Below are 17,932 nucleotides of genomic sequence, written 5' to 3'. Positions count from 1 at the left end.
TCTGAAACCAGCTGAAGGGAAAGGGGGAAAAAAAATGCCTGGGTCATGGATGGATCATGAAAATGGACTGCTACCATACTACAGTGCAGCTCAGGAAAGCCAGGGAGAGCTTCACGAAGCACCATTATGCGTGGGAGATGTGTTCAGAGGTAAGAAGATTCAAGAATTTCTAGACAGTGGCAACTGGCTTGGTAGGTTGGTCAGGGGCCTGGAAGGAGCAAGAGAACAATAGCTGAAGGTAGAGACAAAGCGATTTGGAGACAAAGCACATGGATGAATCTATGGGAATGGGCACGAAATGTGGATCTTTGTGATTCAGGTCAGTGCCCGCCAGACCATCCACTGACCTGACATTATACAGAAGGGCTCATCCCTTGGGTTCCAGCAAGCCTCTGTCCTCAGGCACACCAGTGTTTGCAAAATAGGTCCACAAATGGAGAAGTCATGATGGCAGGGTGGGGGCTACACATGGCCCCATAGCATGGGCACCTTCTTATTAAACCAATTCTTGTTATTCCCACTGCTGAAAGTCAGCAGTAGAAACCAGTACTGAGCCCTCAATATGGTACATTCCTCAAGGAGTCCAACTAGTCACTTGGTAGCAAGATGATTTCATTGCGTCTCTTCTAACATAGAAAGGACATGGACAGTTGATCATGACCCCAGCTTTCTTGCCTCTTGGTGGGAAAATGCTGAGTTGCATTTCACATTGCCTCTTAGGGGGATCTCAGTAAGACTGAGCCCCATTTACCCCAGAAAGCAACCCATTATTAATGCAGCCTAAACCCTTTTCTTCCTCACTCCCTCCCAGTGCTTCCCAGGATCGCCTCCCAGATCCATTTCTTACACTCAAATCCATGACTGAGTTCTACTGTAGGGCAAACCCAGGCTAAGACAAAAAGGAAAATGAAAGAAATTTTTATCTATCCAACTAATAGAATAATATGAGACCAATGAAAGTAAGTTTATAGGAATATTAAAAGACGCATGCATTAAAATGTTAACTGAAAGAATATTGTTTGTCCATTCCGATTACAATTACAAGCAAATGAAAGCATATGCTTATAAAGGGGATATGTAAGATAGACTATTGCTATGTTGGGGCTGAGGAAACAAAGTTTTTCAAGGAGGGAGGATAGTGTTCAAGTTGAAAATTCTGGTAGATAAGGCTGACTTTTACCCACGGTTTGTTTTGACCTGTGTGCACCATGTTATTCACAATGTTCTCAGCAATCACCGATCACAAATGAGTGGAAACGCTACCTGCCTGGGTAATGCCAGTCCCTTTCCCCAAAGCTGCTCGGTTGCTCACAAAGGAGGCTGGGGAGGCTGGGCTGCATCTGCCGTGGCTGTAGAAAGCCTAGCTGGGAGAAGCCAGATTAACAATGTACAAACCCATCCGGTTTGAGAGAAAGCCCGACTCAATGAGGGGATAGTCAATAGCAAAACTCATTACCCGAGGGGCCCCAAGCAAGCCTGACGTCCTTTCTGAGTCGAATGGGGCTGAAGATGCCCAGAATGACCTCATCATGGCCTCTGACATTGGAAAATTTTCCCTTTTACTGAGAAAAGAGATTAGTGTGGGTCATAGGCCAGCCCATAAATGAAAAATATTAAAAGGTTTACCACATGAAGTCACAAAAAATTTAGGAAATGAAATATACTCTAGAAAGAAAGTCAAAAGCTAAATAATACACTGGAAAAAACACATGTAATATATTATATATAGCAAAGGGTTAATATCCTTAGTCAATAAAAACAGGAGACAGATGGTGAATAATCTTTATTCATAAGCTTCCCCAACCTATTTGCCCTGAAAGAGACTGTCAGCCCTCAGCAGATATTTGGAATTCTGTGCTGACTTAAGAGAAAATGTTTAACGCTTTAATGGTAGGAAGAAACCAGCATTTATCAATGGCAGTGGAACCGCTAGAAATTGTGGAGGAATCCAGGCAATGCCTGGGCCCACTTTCCATGGTTTCACACCAGGCAAAATCAGGACGGGAAAGTGTTCCTGGGGGGCGGAACCGGCATATTTAAACTACAGAACAATATGTAAGGCTGTGATCTAGGACTTCCCGAGAGTTAGTCGCAGCAATCTAAGAGAATCATTCAATAATAGCTCTGTTTCTAATGTGCTAATGTTTTGACAGATCTACAGATTTGTTTATTGTGGCAAGCTTGGAAATAGTCATAAAACAAAATATCAGGTAATTATTTTGCTAAAAATAAAACAACAGCAAAACCCAAGAGTTCACAAAGAACAGAGGACATCAGTACCTGGTATTCCTCAGGGATGACCACACAGCCGCAGATTCGGACCCGAAAGGTTCCAGTGGGGATCATTTCCCTGACTTCCTCCACTGAATTCAACCTTTATGTATGGAGATCCAAAGGCCTTCGGCTTCTTATGCAAATAGCCACAAGGCGATTCATCTAAAGTCATTTCCAACTATCACCTTTGGGAAGGGTGTTTTTCCATTTAGCATGGGGCCCCAACAGAAGGAGAACTGAGACCCCCCTCAGGGGGGAACTGGGAGGGGCAAATATACATTTCTATCAATTCCATTGCGCCAGAAAGCATTCCTCCTGGGCCAGTGTACTCACAGGCACGTCTGAAAAGCATACAGCTGGAATGAGAACTTCTCTAGATTCCAGAGTAAATTGACTGCTGGAGTGTGGTGTGCTGGCTTGGATTAACCCCCCCGCCCCCCCCCCCCCCCCCCGGCACCTGAGGAGGCCCAGCTAAGCCATAGAATGGACAGACACAGACCATCTTAATGATAGGAGTTTTGGGTAGTCAAATGGGCAGATTTAGGAAATTTTAGAAAATTAAGGGGTCCATGGAAAAAGCACAGGGCTACAGAATAGCAGAAGGTATATTTCCATAGAATAAGAGCTGGAAACAGCAGAAGGTATACATTTACAAAATAAAGGGAAGGAAGCCCCTCATTGAGAAAGGGAAGAAAATAGCCCAAAGGGGATAGGAAAACTATGAGGAAGGAGGGGAAGAGAGCCTCACGTGTCCCATGTGAGGTTTGACCTTTGGGCTCAGGAGTTACTATAGAGACCAAATCAGAAGGGGATAGTGACCGATCAGAGGGCACAAAGGTCTGCAGCCTTTATAAATCATAGGAAAGGGGACTCAGTGGGACTCTTTCCCCTCTCCACGTGGGAGTCTGTGCTTGTTCCTCAATAAATTCCCACCTTTGCTACACCACCTTTCGTCCGTGGTTTCATTCTTCAACTCCACCAGACAAGAGCGGGAACCATCCTGCCCAGGGGAACACCCTGCGTTCCAGTGAAAGGGCAGAGCAGGACAGCGCAGGGTGTGCTGTGCCCTCCACCCTGTGTAACTATGTGTATGGCTCCTTTTTCTTAGAAAGCTGCGGGAATGTGACAGTTGCGTGAACCTGCCAGTAGGAATGTAGAGAGGTGGACTCAGTCCACCTTAAGCAAGCTGCCCAGTGTGCCTTTGTGTAACTGGACCCCTCACCCTACCCCTGACCAATCATAAACACTCTCCCTGCCCACTGCTTGAGACCCCCTTAAAGCCTTGGTGTTGGCGAGATAAGCTCTCTTGGTCCCCGGTGAGCGCTGGAGATGAGAGCTCGTGCTAGCACGAATAAAGGTTCTCTTGCAGTTACAGCGGGTCTTGGCTCCTTCCTGGGGGGTTTTTGGGGATTCTGAACACTGGGCATTACATTTGGGGGCGCGTCCGGGATCCCCAAGCCCTCCGAGGGACCCCCAAACCCGGAGAACCTGACTGGCCACGGTAGGTGTCTGTTTGTCCTATGTCTCTTGTGTGAGCTCAAATCTGAATTTCTGGCAGTGCCCGAAGCGATCTAGGCGGACGCGCTGCTGAAGGATCACGGGCTAGAGGCATTGGGAGACGTCTCGATCCTCTTTCAGGAGGGATGTGTATGCCCCTCAGTTTCTGGGACGAGGTGGGTCGCTCCCGCCGGTCGGCGTGAGGCCGTCGTCCACGCTTCTGGTTCTGCTCCAACGGACTCGCGTTGGAAGGATTTTCTTAAGGATCCTCTGTTTGTGTGTGTTGATTTGTTTTTGTTTTGTTTTGTGGACTCTCTTGACGGACATTATGGGACAGACTCAGTCCACTCCAAGTGAGTGGAAAGGGGAGCTTAATCTCCCCCCCCCCCCCCCCCCCTCGCCGAAGGCCATAGAGCGTCCTCAGGCAAATTAATCAGGTGTCTGTTTAAACTCTGGTAAATATCTAGTAGGAGTCAAAAACTCGGACTGTTTGGTATATAAATATAAATGTGAAAATATTTGTTATCTCTTTCTGCTGTTTAATTTATTTAAAGATAGGGCGGACCTGCTGTGGCGGAATACAGAGGTCTTTAGCAGCTGCTGAGACACCTTTTTCAGAGCCCTTTGTTCTCCGTCAGAGAGGGAATCAGCCCACTTAGATGATAAAAATTCCTCTGTTTGTATAAATGAAGGTTTCAGTTTGCTCTGATTTGTGAATTTACTGTATTAAATTGAATTTTAAAGTTCTAAGGTTGATTTAAAAGTATCCATTTATAACATTTCAAAGAACAAAGGAACTTTTATTTACAGCTTCCTTATCTCTTTTGGTGCTCGGAGACTCCCAGCTAACAACTTCACAGGGCAGAAAGATTTACAGGCCTGTGACATCATAGTCCAACGTGGAACTAAGGCTGAAGTTACTATTAACTCTTTATAGACCCCGTTAACCGTTTGTTTAACTTACTGTTTTCAGTTATTAGGATCCTCAGAAAGGACATAACCTGGACTTTCCCTTCCTCTCTCATCCTGATTCTAATAGCATCTGTAACTGGATTAAAAATCTTTTCTTTCAGGAGGCCATCCAGGCTTTAAGCTCACAATAAATCTTCTCCTGCGAGAGGAGAGAGGGACCCCCCGGAAGGGGCTGGAGGCTCTCCCTCCTGCGAGAGGAGAGAGGGACCCCCCGGAAGGGGCTGGAGGCTCTCCCTCTCAACAGGTGTTTGTTTTGTGTTTTGTCATGTTGGTATCAGGACTGTTTGTTTTGTCTTTTTGTCTTGGGCCCTATATGTATATATTATTTATTGAATTTTGATTTGTCAAGGTTTTGTCAGTTTGTTATCAGTTTGTTAAAATCCTCTTAGAGGACATTGAGTGGTTCTTCCCTTCCAGTTTAACCTTTGACTGTGTGATTGAATTACGGAACTTTTATCAAGGTTTTGCCTCTCCTGAAACAACGCTCCATGTGTAACCTGTCCCTCCCCAAGCCGGACTGCAGGATGATTTTTCCTTCAACACACTGGTCCCGCCCACTGGCCTATGGCAGAAGCCAGAAAAAGCGACGATAAGAAAGGGAGGCCCCCATCAGGGGACTTAGAAGCAGTGTTCCTGTTATCTGCTTAGATCCCAAGAATATAAGAATACTTATTTACTGAAATGATATAAGGACAGATGTTTGTTTGATATTTTGTTGTCTGCCTGGTTATAATTATTTGTTCATATATAGAAGAAAAAAAACAACAACACATTTAATTTGTTTAAGGCTGAGTGCTCTGACAGGTAGCAATCCCCCCGAGTGGCCACTGGGATTCTTTTTTCCCAGGGGTGTTTTCTCTCTGTCAGAGGGGAAATCGGCCTGCCTAACAACATTTCTGTTTATATTTATTAATGTGAAGATATAAAGTTATAACAATTGTAATCCAAAGAGACTTAAAGCAGGGACCACATTCTAAAATTAACTATAAGAAGGAAGCTGGAGCTGGCAAAGTCACCAAGTCTGCCCAGCAAGCTCAAAACCTAAATGAATCTTATTTCTGACACCCGCCACCACCCAGTCTTAATCAGTGGTGGAGGAACGGTCTCAGAAGTGTTTGTCTCAATTGGCCATTAAGTTTGATATGATTATTGTACATTGTAAAACCTTTAAAAGAAAAGGAAAATATTTTATAGGCCACTTGGTCCTTGTGTGTGTGTGGCAACTCTTAAGTTATAATTTTGAAATCAGTAATTTTTAATAGAAACACACTCAAGCAGAGTGGCTTTTCAGAAAGGTCAGGGAGTCTGATTACAGTGTAGGGGTCACCGGTTCCCCCACACCACCTTCGTTAGCAGGAGGCAAGCACTTTTCCCAGTGGGAACAGAGAGTGGGCTGCCAGATGAAAACGCCTCAGTGGGACCCGCGCCGCGCTCCCTGCCTCCGCCCACCCGGTGTCCCTCCCCTCCAGGGATTGTTTTAAGTGGCTAGAGGCAGCAACAAGGAGGGAAATTCCCTTGTGACCCCCTCCGCCCCAATGAGACCCAAGAACCCTCGGCGACTCCTTGGACACTTTTCACCGTGTTCTGTTAGGGGGCTTAAAGGCGGCAGCTAGAAATTCCCCATTCCAGGCTTATCAGAATCTGATATTCTTATCTATAGGAAAAATATAACAGTTTGAAATTCAAGCGGCTGAGCCTGCTCCCTTCTCCCTCTGCCTTTTCTAAATATTTTAAAGTAATAAAAGATTTGAGGCATAATTATACATTTTTGAAAGACATAAAAAAAGTTTAGAGACTAATTTAAAATTATAAAATTTATAAAAGTTTATAATTAGTAAGAAGAAGAACAGAGAAATATTAGAAAGAAGAAAAAGCCAGCAGCAAATAGGAAGGAATTAGTATGCCTATTGTAAGAAGGAGAGGCACAGGAAGAGAAAATGTCCTGGCAGGTTAGCTAGAGAAGCAGAAAGGGGAGACTCAGACTCCAAGGGTCTTTAACTTAGAAGAAAAGGACTGACAGGACCGGGGTTCCTTTCTATTAAGCCTCCAGGGTAACCTTACAAGTGGGGGGCAAACCTGTTAGTTTCCTGGTGGACACTGAAACAGCCTATTCAGTCTTGACAGGGCCTATGGGACCGTAACCTCTAAGAAGACAGCAGTCCAGGAAGCCACCGGACAAATTGCCTGTTTTCCTTAGACATCAAAAAGGACTATGGACCTTGGAAAGAACACGGTAACTCATTCATTTCTGGTCATGCCAGAATGCCCGTACCCCCTATGTAGATGTGACCTCCTACAGAAACTATTTGGACTGCCATCATATCCTTTGCGGGGGATGAAGCGGGAATTATTAGGGGCAGTTGGATACTACAACCTATGAATACTGGGGCTCATAGGGATTGCTAAACCTCTAGACTCAAGTACTGGGGGAACGCAGCCACTGAACTAGTCCGAAGTAGAACAATGGGCCTTTGAGGAGCTAAAGAAAGCTCTCATCTCAGCACCTGCCCTAGCCTTGCCAGACGTCACGAAGCCCTTCCACCTCCACGTGAGTGAGGTAAGAGGCATTGCCAAAGGGGTTCTCACTCAGACTCTAGGTCCCTGGAAGAGACCTGTAGCCTGTCTGTCTAAGAGTCTAGACCCCGTGGCAGCAGGGTGGCCAGCGTGCCTCTGGGCAGTAGCCACCACAGCATCGCTGGTAAAGAAGGCAGATAAGCAAACTCTGGGCCAGGAACTAGCCCTAATAATACCCCATGGTGTGGAGGCCCTCCTTCGAGGTACCCTGGAGAGATAGATGTCAAACACCAGGATCACCCAGTGCCAAGCTCTTCTCCTGGACCAGCCCTGCATCCGGTTCCATAAGACACTGGCCATCAACCCTGCCAGCCTGCTTCCAGAGCTTCCAGATTATGAGCCAGAGGAACCCATTCATGACTGCACAGAGGTAACAGACGCAGTACAAACGGCTCGTCCAGACCTGAAAGATGCCCCACTATCATCACCAGACAAGGTACTGTTCACGGTTGGGAGCAGTTATGTTCAGGATGGCATCCGATGTGCAGGGGCAGCAGTAGTCACCCTGAACCGCACCATTTGGGCGCAGTCCCTAAATAGGGGAACCATAGCACAAAAGGTCGAGCTTTTGGCCTTAATCCAGGCCCTCCAATAGGAACACAGTGCCATCCACCAGAAAAGAGGGTTACCAACTGCAGTAAAAAAAGGAAATTAAAAATAAGGAAAACATTTTAGCCACATTAAAGGTCATCTGGCTCTCAAGGGCAGTTGCAATAGTGCACTGCAAAGGACATCAGAAAGGGAAGACAATTGAAGCCAGAGGAAATAGAGCCGCAGACCAAACTGCCAAGGAAGCCGCCCAAAAACCAGTGGGGCCTTTACAAGTTTTAGTAACCCTGCCGTACCTGGACCTATGCAGACCCCCTCCTACACCAAACAAGAGGAGGAATTGGCAGAACAGAAGCAAGCCATTAAAGAACCGGATGGTTGGTGTACCCTACCAGATGACAGACTGTTGGTCCCAGAGGCTATAGGTTGGACGTTAGTTACCCAATTATACCAGGCTACCCACTTGGCGTCACCAAGACTTCTGAAGTTCTACAAGGCAGGTACTCTTAGATAAAATAATTAAAAGCATAGTCACTAGAAGTAATGTCTGTGCACAGGTAAATGCTAAGCAAGGTAAGAGGGTCCCCCTGAGAATTCGGGCCCCACGGAAATTCCCCAGGAGAGCATGGGAGGTAGATTTCACAGAGATTAAGCCACTAGCGTCAGGGTATAAGTATCTGCTAGCTCTCATAGACACCTTCTCGGGTTGGGTTGAAGCATACCCCACTAGGACAGAAACTGCCTCTATAATTGTCAAGAGATTACTCCAGGAGATTATACCTAGATTCAGGCTGCCAGTAGTCATAGGATCAGATAACAGCCCCGCCTTTTGTAGCCAAGATATCTCAAAATATAGCTCAAGCCTTAGGACAGTCATGCGCGAGACTAAAAAAGAGAATTTAACTGAATTTACCCTAGAAACCGGTGAAAACTGGACCAACCTCCTACCCTTCACCCTCTTATGGGCCAGGTGTACCCCCTACCGGTAGGGGTTTCCCCCTTTTAGAGATCATATATGATAGACCTCCCCCTGCCGCTTCCTTTCCAGGGACAGGAAGAAACTGAAAGCTGGAATTCATAACCATTCCCTTACTCAAGTCCTTACAGGCTGTGCAGTATACCCAGAAAGCCACCCATAAGCTTGTCCCTGTACAACCCTTCCAGCCCAAGGACTCGGTATAGGTAAAGAAGTTCACTGCCCAAGGACTCACCCCAACCTGGAAGGGATGCTACACTGTTATCCTGAGCACGCCCACGGCTGTTGAAGTAGACGGCGTCCAGACCTGGCTACACCACTCCCAGCTCCTGCACCAGGAAACGGCCTAGATCCTGGCAACCAGCGGCCTCACCCGTGAGATCCCTAGCCTGGGCTCCACGCAGGCCAGGAGGAAACTCAACACCTGCAGGAGAAGAACTGGAATTCACTGTGGACAGTACTGTTGGGGACTGTAGTACTAAAGGCCTTAACCAGAAGAAAAAGACAAAGTAAAAATACAAACCGTCTCATGATTGAGCCGGGTGTCCCAAGACAAGGGGGGAATGAAAGGGCAGAGCAGGACAGCGCAGGGTGTGCTGTGCCCTCCACCCTGTGTAACTATGTGTATGGCTCCTTTTTCTTAGAAAGCTGCGGGAATGTGACAGTTGCGTGAACCTGCCAGTAGGAATGTAGAGAGGTGGACTCAGTCCACCTTAAGCAAGCTGCCCAGTGTGCCTTTGTGTAACTGGACCCCTCACCCTACCCCTGACCAATCATAAACACTCTCCCTGCCCACTGCTTGAGACCCCCTTAAAGCCTTGGTGTTGGCGAGATAAGCTCTCTTGGTCCCCGGTGAGCGCTGGAGATGAGAGCTCGTGCTAGCACGAATAAAGGTTCTCTTGCAGTTACAGCGGGTCTTGGCTCCTTCCTGGGGGGTTTTTGGGGATTCTGAACACTGGGCATTACACCAGTCCAAAGTTCCCGCTTCATTAACGGGACTCCTCCCACTGGCCCTCTCAGCCTTGGGTGCCTCTCCATAATTTCACAAGCCCTGCCTTATAAAGAAGCTGCTTACAGATGACTAACCCACCCCTGAGCTGGGTTTCCAACTTCAGCACAGTCCCTGCACACCGTTCTCTTCCTTTGCCTGCCTTGCTGGGGTCACAAATGGGTGGGCACCTCAGGAAAAACAAGAAAGCTTTTCTGAGAAAGCTGGCAAAGCCTCCAGGAGCTGAAAACCTCAAAAGAATCGCTCTGCACTGAGCCTTCTAAGCAGGTGGGGACCTTTCTCCTACAAAACCACCTGCCACCAGCCCAAGGACAGGCAGGCCACGCCCACTGCCTTCTGAGTCTATCTCCTTTGTTCCAAAGCCAAGAGCACTGCAGTCTTTACCACCTACCAGTGTTTCCTTGTCTCCTCATTTTCGCTGCTTCCCTGAGTTGGTTGGGTAGCTTTGTGTGCTAGGTGTCCTATATGGTTCAATGGGTCAGCTTCCCAGTTACCTGAGGTGGACACTCTTGGTGCACCCCTTTGTGGACTGTGTGTACAGCCTTGTTGTAGTTAAGTCTTGATTGTTGTCGGTGTCACTGGGAGGAATTGACCTCCAGGCCAATTGGCTGTGAGGACCCGCTGTGTCTATAATGGAAGAACTGCTGTGCTGGAGACACGTTTATGGGGCAGGACTTGTTCCAGTAGGGCTTTGGTGCTCACTGAGTCTGCCTCTTGAATGTGTCCCTGATGAGAGTAGTTGAAATCTGGTGTCGTCTCACACCAACCACTAGATACACTAGTTTCTGGATCTCCAATGTGGTTCAGGTCAGCTGCTGTCTGAGGCTACCCAGCAGGAGCCACAGCAAGAACTAGAGTTTTCTCCTCCTTGCTTGGGGTTTGGCAGTTTTGGAGCAGTCTGACTGGAGCTGCAGTTTATTTGGTTAAGCTTCCACAGAACAGGCCATTTATATGCAAAAGCCGCTGTGTGGAGCCTGGGCGGGTTTGTAGAATGTGCGGGCGGGGTCGCAGGGTGGGGCGGGGTCTCAGGGCGTCACTAGGCTAGGGCATGGCAAACAGCAATGGCTGCCATCAGCCGTCTCTGCCTTTCCGCGTTTCCAAGTCCCCGCGTCCCGTGCTCCACCACAGTAAACAATGGTTGCTGGGCGCACCTCTGCAAAAAAGTCACTCTCACTTTCCAACCCAATGGCCGACAGTCCAGCATCTCCCCGTAGGCATCTGGGTCGCCCACGTGTCCCCAGAAACTGGATTTCAGAGTGATCGGGAGCTGTCTCCCTTCGGGTTGAAAAAAAGCCGTGCACCCAGTTGCCCGCCACCAGCCCGATTCGCGTGCCTCCATAACTCAGCTTTTCAGCGTTTGTGCTCCTTTCTCCTCCCTGGTTTTTACTCCTTACCAGCCAATTCCCTATTACCCAATCCGTGATAATAGTCATTATTTATGCTTACATTTTCCTTTTCAAATTATTGTCATGGTTGTCTCCTGGTGGGACCCTGGTAGATACAGGTGATCAGAGGAAGGAGCCGGTTTGACTCACTTTTTCTCCTTGCTAACAAAACCCAGATAAGCCTTTTGCCTCACTGTTTGCCAAATTTAAAAACTTAAACCAATATCCTGACATTGTATACAGAATTTAACACCAGTGACATTTAATACAAGGTACATAAAAGGTATGATTATCTTCCATGAAGGACAATAGGTTGCATACAATAGTGGCAAGATTCATACCATACAGTAAACAACCATTTACCACAAATGTGAAAGAAAATCTTGTGAGCCAAAAATCATCACTGAAATGAGCTGCTACTTCTAAAGGTGCCATCACCTCTACCTTGTCTATATATATAAAAAGCCAGCAACCAGAACGCCGTAACAACCAGAATGACCGGTTACTATGACGCCCACCGCGGCCAGCAAACCAGCCAATCGGGGGTTGGGGCCGGCTGGCCAACCTCCCGCGGCCCCTCCCCCCAGCCGGCCCTGCCCCTGATAGGCCTCTCCCACCCCAATAGAGGGCGAGGCAGGATGACCAACCTCCTGCAGCCCCTCCTCCAGGAAGGACCCGCCCAATGGGCCCCCACCACCCTGATCCGCCCGCAACACCTCCCCCGGCCAACCTGGGCCCGATCCACCCCAATTGGGGCCAGGCCGGCCAGACCCCACCCATGCACGAATTCATGCACTGGGCCTCTAGTCTATAATAATAAAAGCATAATATGCTAATTACATGGAACTCCCTCCAGACCACCTTCTGGAGGAAGTCGGGGCTGCAAGGGAAGCCCGGGTCCCAGGTGCCTGCCCATGGCCAGAGGGAAGCCGGTGCTGGCAGCTGGGGGAAGGAAGGCCTACTCTTGCACAAATTTTGTGCATCGGGCCTCATAAGAAATCATAGTCCCTGGGTCTGTTTTCCAACCAGAACCCAAGAGGGCAATATTTCTCTCACACTATGTAATTACCATTAATTCTTTTGAGCACTCACAAATAAACCAAAACCAGGGCAATACTCTGGGTCTTTCCGGCAAATGCTAAAAGCTCAAAGTGTTCAACTGTGGTTTGAGGTCCAGGTGCTCCTGGCTGCGCCACACTTCAGCACTAGGGGGCAGTATCCCCATTTAGAATCAGCTCACAACTGGCACACACCTAACAAATTTGTGTTGCTTTATTCCTCCCAATTAGGGATTTGTCCAATTACAGGGAAGAATCCAAAGAGTGCATAAAAGAAAATAAATGTCATTCATAAATAGTTGAAAAGACTTGCTCTCCAACTATTTTGAAAAAAAACCCTAAAGTAGTCAGTTAATTCTGATTTTTACCTGAGCAATTAAAACTTGTGATTCCGGTGTAAATGACTATGTAAGCAAAACTCAAAGCCTTTATCAGCCCCTGTTGTTCTTTATCAACCAGCCAGCAAAACAAAACTCTGATTTCTTTCAAGAGTGAATTTCACTCAGACACTGAATTTCAAAGGGGAAAGTTACAGTTAAATGAAATTTCTCCCTGATATATCAGGACTTGGTTAAACAGAATGATTCTGTCATAGGGGAGAAGGGAGGACAGGGGACTTTTAATTAAGCTTCATTGCAGGAACCACAGGAAAACAGTCTTCCTACTTCCCCGGTGCTTGGAGAACATACTCTCATTTTTCCAGAGTATCAGGCCTTCTTCTATGTCTAAAATTGCATCAGATAGGGGTCACCCAGCACAGCGCTAGACAGGCCAGATTGCTCTTTAGGAAAGCTCTCCTGTATCTTGGGAGAGTGAATCGTGAAGTTTATGGAAAAGTCAAAATTTATACAAGGATCTATTTTAATTCTCAATTGAAATGGTTAACATTTGGGGGCATTAATTTTCTGCTAAACATATTACTCATTTTACCTTCACAGCAACCCTAAATTCCAAAAGGTCATAACTTGCTCAAGGCCCTCCAGTTTCAGAAGAGTGGAGCAGAGTCTGACACCAAAACTCGCATTAATTGCCTATCCTGCTGCCATTCTGAGTCTTACGAGTCAGAAAATGTTTGAGTAAGAGGGGCTTTAAAGGATCATCCAGTTCAGTGAAACCGTGTCTTGACTTAAGCAGAATTTCAAATTTTTAAAAATATTGGACAGTTAACGGCTTCAGTTAGGTGGGGTGAGGAAGGGGACTTCTGGCCTGACCCAGGCAGCACGGCCCAGCCCCCATCGTATCTTGTTCTGCTAACCCGGGAGCACCCTGCTTTCCACCCAGCAAGGCCCGGGAACCACAGTTCCATCCAACTCCCAGTTTGAAGAGGAGGAAACTGAAACTGAGTTACTATTCAGATCTTGCCGCTCCAACTCTGACACCAGAGACAGGGCTCTAAAGATTCCCAAAACATGGCACTCCTTCCAGTGAAGCTGTGTTGAAAAGCACAAGAGAATGAACAGAAAATGATCCCTCCCGGTGGTATAAAAAAAAACTTCAACAGGAAGAACTCAGGCTCTGTGTCCATGAAAGCACAGCTGACGCCTAGCACACCGCTCATCTTTTGAGCGGAGAGCAATTTGCATCGCTATCATGGCAGTTACATTAAACATTAACTACATGCCAAGCACCAAGGCTGCTGCCTGGAGTTCTGCAGTGTATTTACTGAACAGCAGTACTCAGCACATGGGGGGGGGGGGGGGGGGCGGAGAGACAGGGGAGCCACTGCCTCTGCCCAGAAGGGGTGCCTTTGTCTAATTCACACAATGGTGTCATCTGCTCACCAAGCTGTGCACCACCCACCAAGCCAGTGTCTGTGAGGAGGAGCATGCATTTTCCAATTCACACAAAAGCACCACATGGGCTAGCTGAGGCCTTGGTGGTGAAAATGCCTCACATAGTTTACCGGGTTTAATCCTCATCTAATCACTAAGGACCCTATGAGGTGGCTCCTGTCGTGCCCATTTTACAGCTGAGAAAACTGCCTTCTTCTAGCTTTCCCAGTTTACACAGGCAGCCAGCGGTAAAGCGGGAATCTAACCCAGGTCTCTAGTGCCTGTGCCAGGACTCCCAAGACGTCCAGGTGCAAGCAAGCGAAAGCGCTATGGCCACCAGTGTCAATGTGGCCCCACCACAGCCACATACAGTCCCAGTGAGAACAATTGGATGTGATCCTTCCAAAGTCTCTAAATGTACCTGCCTCTCCAGCCATATTCCAAAATAAGGACATAAAACAGCATTAGCTATTTCATTGTGGAATATTACATAGAAGCATATGAAAATGTAAAGTTTAAGGAATGAATTAAAGTGATTCCACTCCTGTGATCACCTCCCAAGTCAAGAAATTCCCAGCACTTGGAACTCACCTCTCATCAGCTCCTTCCCAGTTATACCTTCTTCCCTCAGCCCTAGAGGTAACACTCTCCCTTTACAATGGTTTGTCTTTATATTTTGACTAGTGGCCCAGTGCACGAAATTCATGCACGGGGGCGGGGGAGGGGATGTCCCTCAGCTCAGCCTGCACCCTCTCCAATCTGGGACCCCTCAGGACATCCCTCTCACAATCTGGGACTGCTGGCTCCTAACCACTTGCCTGCCTGCCTGCCTGATTGCCTCTAACCACTCTGCCTGCCGGCCTTCTCGCCCCCAACTGCCCCCCCCGCCAGCCTTCTCACCCTCCTTGCCAGCCTGATCACCCCCAACTGCCCCCCTGCTGACCTATTTGCCTCCAACTGCCCCCCCCCTGCTGGCCTGCTCACCCCCAACTGCCCCCCCTGCCAACCTGATCACCCCCAACTGCCTCCCCTGCCAGCCTATTTGCCCCCAACTGCCCCCCCCCACCGGCCAGCTAGCCCCCAACTTCCCCCCTTGCCGGCCTGATTGCCCCCAACTGCCCTCCCCTCCTGGCCTAATCCCCCTAACTGCTTCTGCCTCGGCCCCACTATAATGGCTTTGTCCAGAAGGACATCCGGGAAGGTCTCCCAGTCTAATTAGCACATTACCCTTTTATTAGTATAGATAGAGGCCTGGTGATGGGTGGGGGCCGGCTGGTCTGCCCTGAAGGGGGTCCCAGATCAGGTTGGGGGTCCCCTTGGGGGGTGGGGCTGGCTTGGGCGAGGGGCTGAGGGCAGTTTGCAGGCCGGCCAAGCCCCCTGCTTTGTCCGGAAGGTCTCTGGAAGGTCTCTTGGTCTAATTAGCATATTACTCTTTTATTAGTATAGATACCCACATATACATTCCTAAATGATAGGTTAAGGTCACTCAGTAACTATTTATTAAGCATCTAATATGTGTCAGGCTCTGTTCTAGGCCCTTGAAATAATAAAGATGCTTCCCCTTATGGGGCTTATGTTCTAGCAAATTTGTGTCTGTTTTTCAACTTAATATACTATCACAGACATATAGCACAGCATTTATTCTGCACACTGTGAGATTCATTCACTTCATTATATGTAGTTGTAATTTATTTTCACTGCTCTCTATAGTAGCCCATGGTATAAATGTTTTATAATTTATTTCTTCATTCTATTACTGATGGACATCTGAGTTGTTTCCAAGTTGGGATTATGAGCTTTTTGTACATGATCCAGACGGACATGACCATGAAATCTCTAAAGCAGGGGTCCTCAAACTTTTTAAACAGGGGGCCAGTTCACTGTCCCTCAGATCGTTGGAGTGCCGGACTATAGTTTAAAAAAAACTATGTACAAATTCCTATGCACACTGCACATATCTTATTTTGAAGTGAAAAAACAAAACGGCAAAAACACCCGCATGTGGCCCACGGGCCGTAGTTTGAGGTCGCCTGCTAAAGCATACATCTATGAGTAAAATTGTGAGGTCATTGGGCATGCGAACCTTTAAATTTGCCAGATAATAAATTATTATCCTAACATGGTTGTACCAATCTACCCTCCCTCAAGCTATGTATGAGTTCCTATTGGTCCATAGCCTTACAAATACTTGGTATTGTTAGACTTAAAAATATTTGCTAATTTGATGTGTTAGCAAAATCTCAATGTGATCTTATTTTGCATATCTCCAAACATGGTTTGGTCTTTTAGATTTCCTCTTTTGTGATGTGCTGGTTTCAAGATTTTTGTTTACTGACAGCAGAGGAGTTGGGGGTAATAGTAGAAGCACATGAGCAAACCTGATCCTGAATATATATCTGATACTTCTGAGTCATTATACTTTAGAAGTTGATGTTGGCATTATGACAGTTGTATCAAAGGCTGATCGGGTCTGGAATTTGCTGAGCACCTACTATATACCAGACACTTTATGCCAAGCAAGCTACAGAGTTAACTTACCACCAAAGTTTAATTCCAAGATAACTCTTAATAGAAGCAATACAACAACCTAAGCACAATTTTTTACATCTAATCCAAGATATTGGTCTAGCTCAAAAAATAAAATTGTTAAATTACCAGGGGGAAAAAAAACAAAAGTAAAGAAAAATCTTATTTCCTCAGTCTAACATGATCAAAAGAGATGCTCAAGTAATTGAAAGGAACCAACAAGGACTAAGGCTCAGGATTAAGCAAATTCTACTCAAGACACAGTCTGGAAGATACATGCTGAGATGTAAAACAAACCATGTCGGCGGCGGTGCCCTATGACCCCTGCACTGAATTTGGGAAGTCCAAACTCTCTCTCTTATGCAGGCAGACCTCGTTCCATTGCACTCCACTTTATTGTGCTTCACAGATGCGTTTTTTACAAACTGAAATAAAGACCCCGCCAACAGCCAAGAGATTCCGACTTGCTCTATTGCAATACTCGCTTTATTGCGGTGGTCTGGACCCAAATCCGCAACATCTGAGGTATGCCTTACTCAGACTGTATGACACAGCATTTTGAGGAGCTTCAATTGAATGTTTGCCCCAGGATCCGCGCTGATTCAAAGCTTCCTTAAGAAGTAATTTTGGCCTTACCTGTAAATATCCTGGGGCCTACGTCCAATCCCAGATCCCATTCCAGTTGAGCCTGATACATTTTCACGAAAAAATAATTTATGCTCTGGTACCTCCGCTCCACTCCCTGGCCACACGCAGGGAGGAATCCTTTGATGCTCTGAAGCCCAGCTGCTCCCCTGACCCGAGATCAGCAGCATTGGCCTCACCTGGAGCTGGTGAGAAATGCACTCTCCACCCCTCCTCAGCCCTACTGAGGTCCACTCTGCATTTTAACAAGATGCCCAGGTGACTCACACGCACGTTAACACTCAGAAGCGCTGCTCCACGGTGCCTGCTGCTTCTTAACTCACAGACCACCTGCAGGCTCCAGGAGCCAAGGAGAAATCTATCATGAACCAACTTTACCTGAGACTCTGACACTTGACACAGGCCACAGAAGTCATTTTCTTGCATATTTTCTGAGCTCTTGTTCGCTGTTACATAATAAGAAATACACCTGGACTATATTACCTTCATTTCACAGAAAACTGGATTTAATTTTTATCTGATTGGCTGAATTATGCCTCAAATTAATGATTCATATGTCTCTCCAGTTTGATTTTGGGCATTACAGCAAATAACCGCAGTTGAATTACATGACTTATGATTTTCTGGGGAAATTCTGTTTTCAAATATATTCTCACCATTTGTAAAAGATCTCTTAGGAGGTTAAATCGGATTTT

This window comes from Eptesicus fuscus, chromosome 4 (assembly GCF_027574615.1).
Source record: "Eptesicus fuscus isolate TK198812 chromosome 4, DD_ASM_mEF_20220401, whole genome shotgun sequence".
NCBI lineage: Eukaryota > Metazoa > Chordata > Mammalia > Chiroptera > Vespertilionidae > Eptesicus > Eptesicus fuscus.
Note: the sequence above shows the minus strand (reverse complement) of the source record.